The following is a 6,077-nucleotide window of genomic DNA, read 5'->3' on the forward strand; positions in this document are numbered from 1 at the left end:
CTCAGTTGCTGCACATAATTCTTGCATGAGGCAGGACATAAATAATGAATGCAAAAATGTTTCTTCTACCTGAGGTAATAAAATAAAATTCAATTTAGAGTGTCCTTCTCTCAAAGAAAAGGGAACATACATACCCTGTGAATTTCCTGGGCTGAATATCCGAGTTCTATGTTTTAAACTACCAAGATTACTATGTGTAAGTTTGTCCCTTTACTCTCCTGATGGTTCACTGTTTTTCTCATTAGCAGCTTCCTGAAATAAGCTACTTGCCAGAAGTTTCCTGATCCAGTTTTGCAATTTAAAAACATTAGAAATTATTGGGAAAGAAACAGTTTTAAGGGTTTTAACTCTAGTCTTGGCAGGTTAGAGCATCTTTCATTCCATCTTTATGCCCATCCCCAGAGCAGAGACCACTTGCCAGCTCATTCTCAATGTTCTCAAGGAAGTGCACGTTTTTTGCTTTTTATGACTGGTGAATGCATTGACCAAGATGATGTCATCAGTGTGGTAGGCAACAACAAAGCCACCCATTTCAGCAACTTTACTTCTTAAAACAGAATCTCAAGTGAATCTTAAAGTATATGTGTCTTTGGTTACAATAAAAAGATATTTTTAATATGTATTTTTAGGCAATAGATTTGTCTTTTTTTTTTTTTTTTTTTTTTTTTTTTGTAACCTTCAATTATTATTTTAGGCTGCAAGAAAACAGCCGGGGAGATGGCTCAGTGGAATAAGCACTTCCCCTGGCAAGCACAAGGGCCTGAGTTCAATCTCTGGTTCCGAAAAAAAAAAAAAAAAAAAAAAAAAAAAAAAAAAAAAAAAAAAAAAAAAAAAAAAAGAAAAAGAAAAGAAAACTTGAATAACTATAAAGGTTGAACCTGATTTTCAGAGGTTCCCCTATAGTTACTAAAAACAGTAAATATCTAAACACAGTGATAGAAAGGAAATGTTTTACAACCATTAAAATCAGAACGTTGGCAGAAGGCGAGCTGAGGGCTGCTCTACTCAGAGAGCTGGGAAAGCGTCTGAGTCTCACTGGTGAGATTTCTCACAGCCTCCAGCTATGTATCTTTCTGCCCTGCTGGCCTTGGCATCCAAGGTCACGCTGCCTCCCTACCACCGCTATGGAATGAAGCACCCAGGGTCCCTGGGAGATGATAAGATGAACTGCCCAGGGATCTGGCGGCTCCCAGTAGTTGAGGAACCCATCTCTGACAAAGATTGGCACCTGCTCTGTGGGGACATGGTGGAGAGCCTAGAAGGCAAGAATGCTGGGAAACAGGGCAAAGTGGTTCAAGTCATCCGGCAATGAAATTGGGTGGTCCTGGAGGGGATAAACACACATTTCTGCTACATTGGCAGGACCAAGCATTCTCCAGGAACCATGATTCCTAGTGAAGCCCCCTTGCTCCACAACCAGGTCAAACTTGTGGATCCTATGGACAGGAAACCCTCTGAAATTGAGTGGAAGTTTACTGAGGCAGGAGAGCGAGTTCGAGTCTCTACAAGATCAGGAAGAATTATCCCCAAACCTGAATTTCCTAGAGCTGATGGTATCAACCCTGAAACATGGATAGATGGCCCCAAAGACACATCTGTGGAAGATGCCCTAGAAAGAATGTATGTGCCTCATCTAAAGACACTGGAGGGGGCTGGGGAGATGGCTCAGTAGAATAAACGCTTCCCTAGCAAGCGCAAGGGCTTGAGTTCAATCCCTGGTTCCCCCCCAAAAAAATAAATAAATAAAGATACTGGAGGAAGAGGTGATGGAGGCAACAGGGATCCAGGAAATGAGGAGACACAAGAAAGTCTACTGGTATTGAGCCTGAAACAGAAGTTCTTCTATGTTAGCTATGAAAGTCGGGGTGCCTATTCTTCAGACGCTAATAAAATGCTATGAGTCCTGAAAAAAATAAAAAATAAATAAAATCAGAACATTATATTCATCCTTAAGGAGAAAGGAGACATGTTGCAACATGGATAAAATCTGAAAACATGCAAAGCACTAAAAGCCAGATGAAACTTAGCAAATACCATTGTGATTACCCTAAATGAGATACTGACAGTAGTTAAACTCACAGGAACAGTAAGTAGAATGGTGACTGCCCGGAGCTAGACGAAGAGGGGAATGGAGACTTGCTTCATGGTACTGAACGTCAAGATGAAAGATGTTCTGGAGATACTAGTAACAGTTGTAAAATAATGTAAAAGTACTTAATGTCTATACATTGTATGAACTGTATATTTAAAAATGATTAAGTGGTAAAATCTTATGTCACACATATTTTATCATAATTTTTGAAATAAAAATGTAATTATGAAAAAACTTCTACATATTGGTATTTCTGATTCTCCATATGGATAGCATTTCTGCTTTGATCTCAGTCCCAGTCTGATGCTGACAGATAAATTGTTCATAGGCTCTGGAAAATTGAGCGCTGAATAAATGCAAGTGGTAGCAGGAGTGTGACAGTAATATTCCCGGCCTCTTTATCAATAATCAATATCAAAGTAAATATCAATTTATATGCTCTTTTTATTAATAACAGCAGTTCTTAAGTACTTGCTATATACTGAGTACTGGTCTCATTATTAAAATCTTCCATTACATATAAATACCATGAATCCAAAGTATAAATTATGTAAACAACAAAATAAAAGATAGACAATCAGAAACAGGGAGGTAGGGCTTTTGCAAATGGGAAGGGAATCTAGAGAGGGAAGGAAGGGAAGGAATAAAATGAATTAAAATATACCAGGCTTATGTACCTATTCCCTCTGATTAATGTAAACAATATGTGTTGCAAACATGTTCTAATGAAAAATAAATTTAGAAAACCCTTCCAACATCCCTGTGGGATTTTATATGGTGTATAATGCAATTAGTTTCAGAGATAATTTACCCTTTAATTTAATTTACCAGCCAGGAAGTAGAAGAGCTGGGATAGTAATCATGCCATCTGGATCCAGTGCCCACACTTCGCAGCATTTGTATAAAGGTAGGTTTTTAGAAAACATAAGAGAACAGTACAAGTATTACTATTTTCATCTATAAAGAGCTCTGTTCAATCTTTGGGACTTTTTTTCAGTCAACATTTATTAAACACTTACTATGTTGCAAGAAATGGGCCAAGAGGTAGGGATTAATCAAACTCATAGGACGTAGTCTTACTACCTGATAGAAGTAAGTGAAAGATACATGAGACATCGTGATGAAGAGCGTTGCGGGGTTGATAAAGAGGAGGGCTCAGTTCTATTTGGAATCAGGGCACTTTGCCTATTCTTGCCCTTTTGAATACTCCAGGAAACATCTTTAATTCACAAATATAACATAAATAAACTAGGTGACAGAAAAAAGTACAATATCAGGAGTACTTGAGGAAATAAGACAAACGTAGCTAGAAAACAGTCTAGATGGACAAAGTTAATAGAGACCAGCTATGGCTGCTAGTTTACAAGGTATGGAAGAGTAATTGGGGGAGAATAATGAAAGAATTAATGAGTAATATGTAGTATATAGTCTAAAGTAGTATGACAACCTATGAAGGAATTAATGGACATGTGCTTTACTGCTAATGAGTCATAATCTAGCAGAAATTAAAAAAAATTTTCAAGCAATACTTCACAATGGCAAATGAACACAATGCACATAAGTGAGTATTAGGGGCAACTTACAGCAAAAACAAGATTCAAGAGAATGGAAGCTCAATTTTTTTTCTTTTTTTATCTTTTTTTTTTTAGCAGAACTGGGGACTGAACTCAGGCCCTTTCCCTGCCAGGCAAGCACTTATTCTACTGAGCTATCTCCCCAGCCCCTCCATTTTTTAAATAAAAGAGGAACAGGGACATTACATATTGGGAAGAGCAATCACAGAGCTACAGTGTTGAAACAAATTAGGTCCCAAGAGTCCAGCAAACGACTTTAAGAAAAGACATGTATGTTCATGCGTATGTGTGTATATTTAGACATATGCATGATGTGTGTGCATGCATGTGTGTGTTTCACAGAGAATGTAACCGCTATAAGAACTACTCACAGATGACTTGGAGGAATCCAAGAGAATGAGAAGTACTTATACATTCACTGGAAGAACTCTAAAAACATCCTGCCAAAGTTGTACAAATTTTAATTTTGCAGCCATAGAAAAGATGGATCCAACAAGCCAAAACGGAGGTTTAAATAGATTATAGTCAAGTATTTACCTTATTAAAATGTCACCCACAAAAGGGATCAAAGTTGTCAGGGAGTCCTCACCATTGGTCCTGTAGACCTTGGGTGATTGACGAGTGCTAAGTCTGGAGACAGCATACAGAAAAAGGGCAAGAAAGCAAGAGCCTATTAAAGACAGGAAAGTCAGTAGCGCAAAGCGGGTCACAACTAGCGCACACGATACTCTGCACCAGAAGCCACTGTCAATGTTCACAGAAGTTCACTTAGGTCATCTCTGCCATCGTCCTGGAGGTGGGAAGTGGTGAAGTTCTGTCCTGACCCCAGGCCTTCCTCATACAACTATCCCCCACCTCTGTATTGCTTCACACGTGATAATGCAAAGTGCTGTCTCTTCTTAGAATGGGAGTAAATGAGCTGTATATATGAAGGGAACTTTAAAGATCTGTTTTTATTTATTTATTTATTTATTTATTTATTTATGTATTTAGTACATAGTCTACAGGGTCTCACTACACAGATTGGACTCCTAGTGATCCTTCCTGTTTTTCAGCCTCCCAAGCGCTGGGATTACAGGTGCACGTCACTACGCCCAGTCTCAGTTGCACTGGGGGCAAGACTGGCACAGCAGGCCTGGGATCGAACCCCCAGCCCCCTGCGAACTCCCAATCCCCCTGCATCTGCCTAAACAGGCACTGTAATCCGCTGTGCTATCTGGTCAGCCCTAGGATCTGTTTTATTTTTAATGACCATGTTCATAGTTTGCCACATGAGATAAAAATTTGAGACCAAATGAAAGTTTTATAAGAAGTGGAATATGAATTTAGTTAAAATCTTTATGTATATAGGACCATAATAAAGTAGTCTTCTAAACTTTGACTCTTATTGAACACAAGTCACAGAGCAATTATTATCCTGGGCACAGTTTATTCTCCAAATTTCTGTTTGTTTACAGCTCCAGAGACAGAACCAGCCAGGCCCCTCTGGGGAATCATGATGTACTCATCTGAGAACTCAGCATGTATCAATTCACACCCCAGTCTGTTCCCTGAAATATAATGAATGGATTTATAATATCTGGCATCAAAGAATAAATATGCATTCTCTGACACCCTGAAAAGAAGATAATTTTAAATGTTATTTATATTATATCATAACTAGATGAAAATTTGTTTCATTTCTATTAATCTGTTAAATAAAACTAAAATAAAAACACATTAAAAGAAAGAAAATTGAAACCAGCAAGTGTAGAATTCAACATAACACTGTTTTCTGTAAATTAACACTACTGCTCAGAGTAAAAGGATACTGTTCAGCTTTTTTGTTTTTATTAATTTTATTGAGAAAAAAATTGCAATGAGACAGTTTCAAAACAGGTTGATAGGAGAGTTACAATTAATACATTGCATATTGTTGTCTTTGTAGTAGTCATACATAGCTCAGGATGCAGACATGATATCCTGTCCGAACACTATTAGTACAAATCTTTCTTTTTATCGAATTAAGAGAAAGGGGCTATTTACCTACCCTATTTTGTATATACAGATGCAAAATTGTCCTTCATTTGTATCTCATTTTTTTCTTTAGTTTTGTCAGAGATAGGTATTCCACTGCCATCCAAATATTGTAGGTGCATGAATTCGGCAAAATATTCCAATATAGTCCAGTAGTCCACAATAGCAGTATGTTATCTACAGGAGTGGCAATGTCCGAATCTGTTGACTTGAGCTTTCCACAGCTCTGCATATTAACATGGCTTCATTTTTCATACCTCGTTTCTACACTTTTCTGCTGGATGGTTACGACCAAGATAAAGCAAGACCTATATATCAAGAAATGTAACTTTTTGTATCTGACAAGGTCAGTCAAGTCCCCTCAGGACTTATCCCAAAACCCTGTACCACACTTT

At 37.8% G+C, this 6,077-nt stretch overlaps 1 pseudogene; it reads left to right on the forward strand.

Annotated features, from left to right (window-relative positions):
• Positions 1–1,063: 1,063 nt before the first annotated feature.
• On the forward strand, positions 1,064–1,823 carry LOC101567479 (annotated as a pseudogene).
• The last annotated feature ends 4,254 nt before the right edge of the window (positions 1,824–6,077 follow it).

Source organism: Octodon degus, unplaced genomic scaffold (assembly GCF_000260255.1).
Source record: "Octodon degus isolate 3935 unplaced genomic scaffold, OctDeg1.0 scaffold00051, whole genome shotgun sequence".
Lineage (NCBI taxonomy): Eukaryota > Metazoa > Chordata > Mammalia > Rodentia > Octodontidae > Octodon > Octodon degus.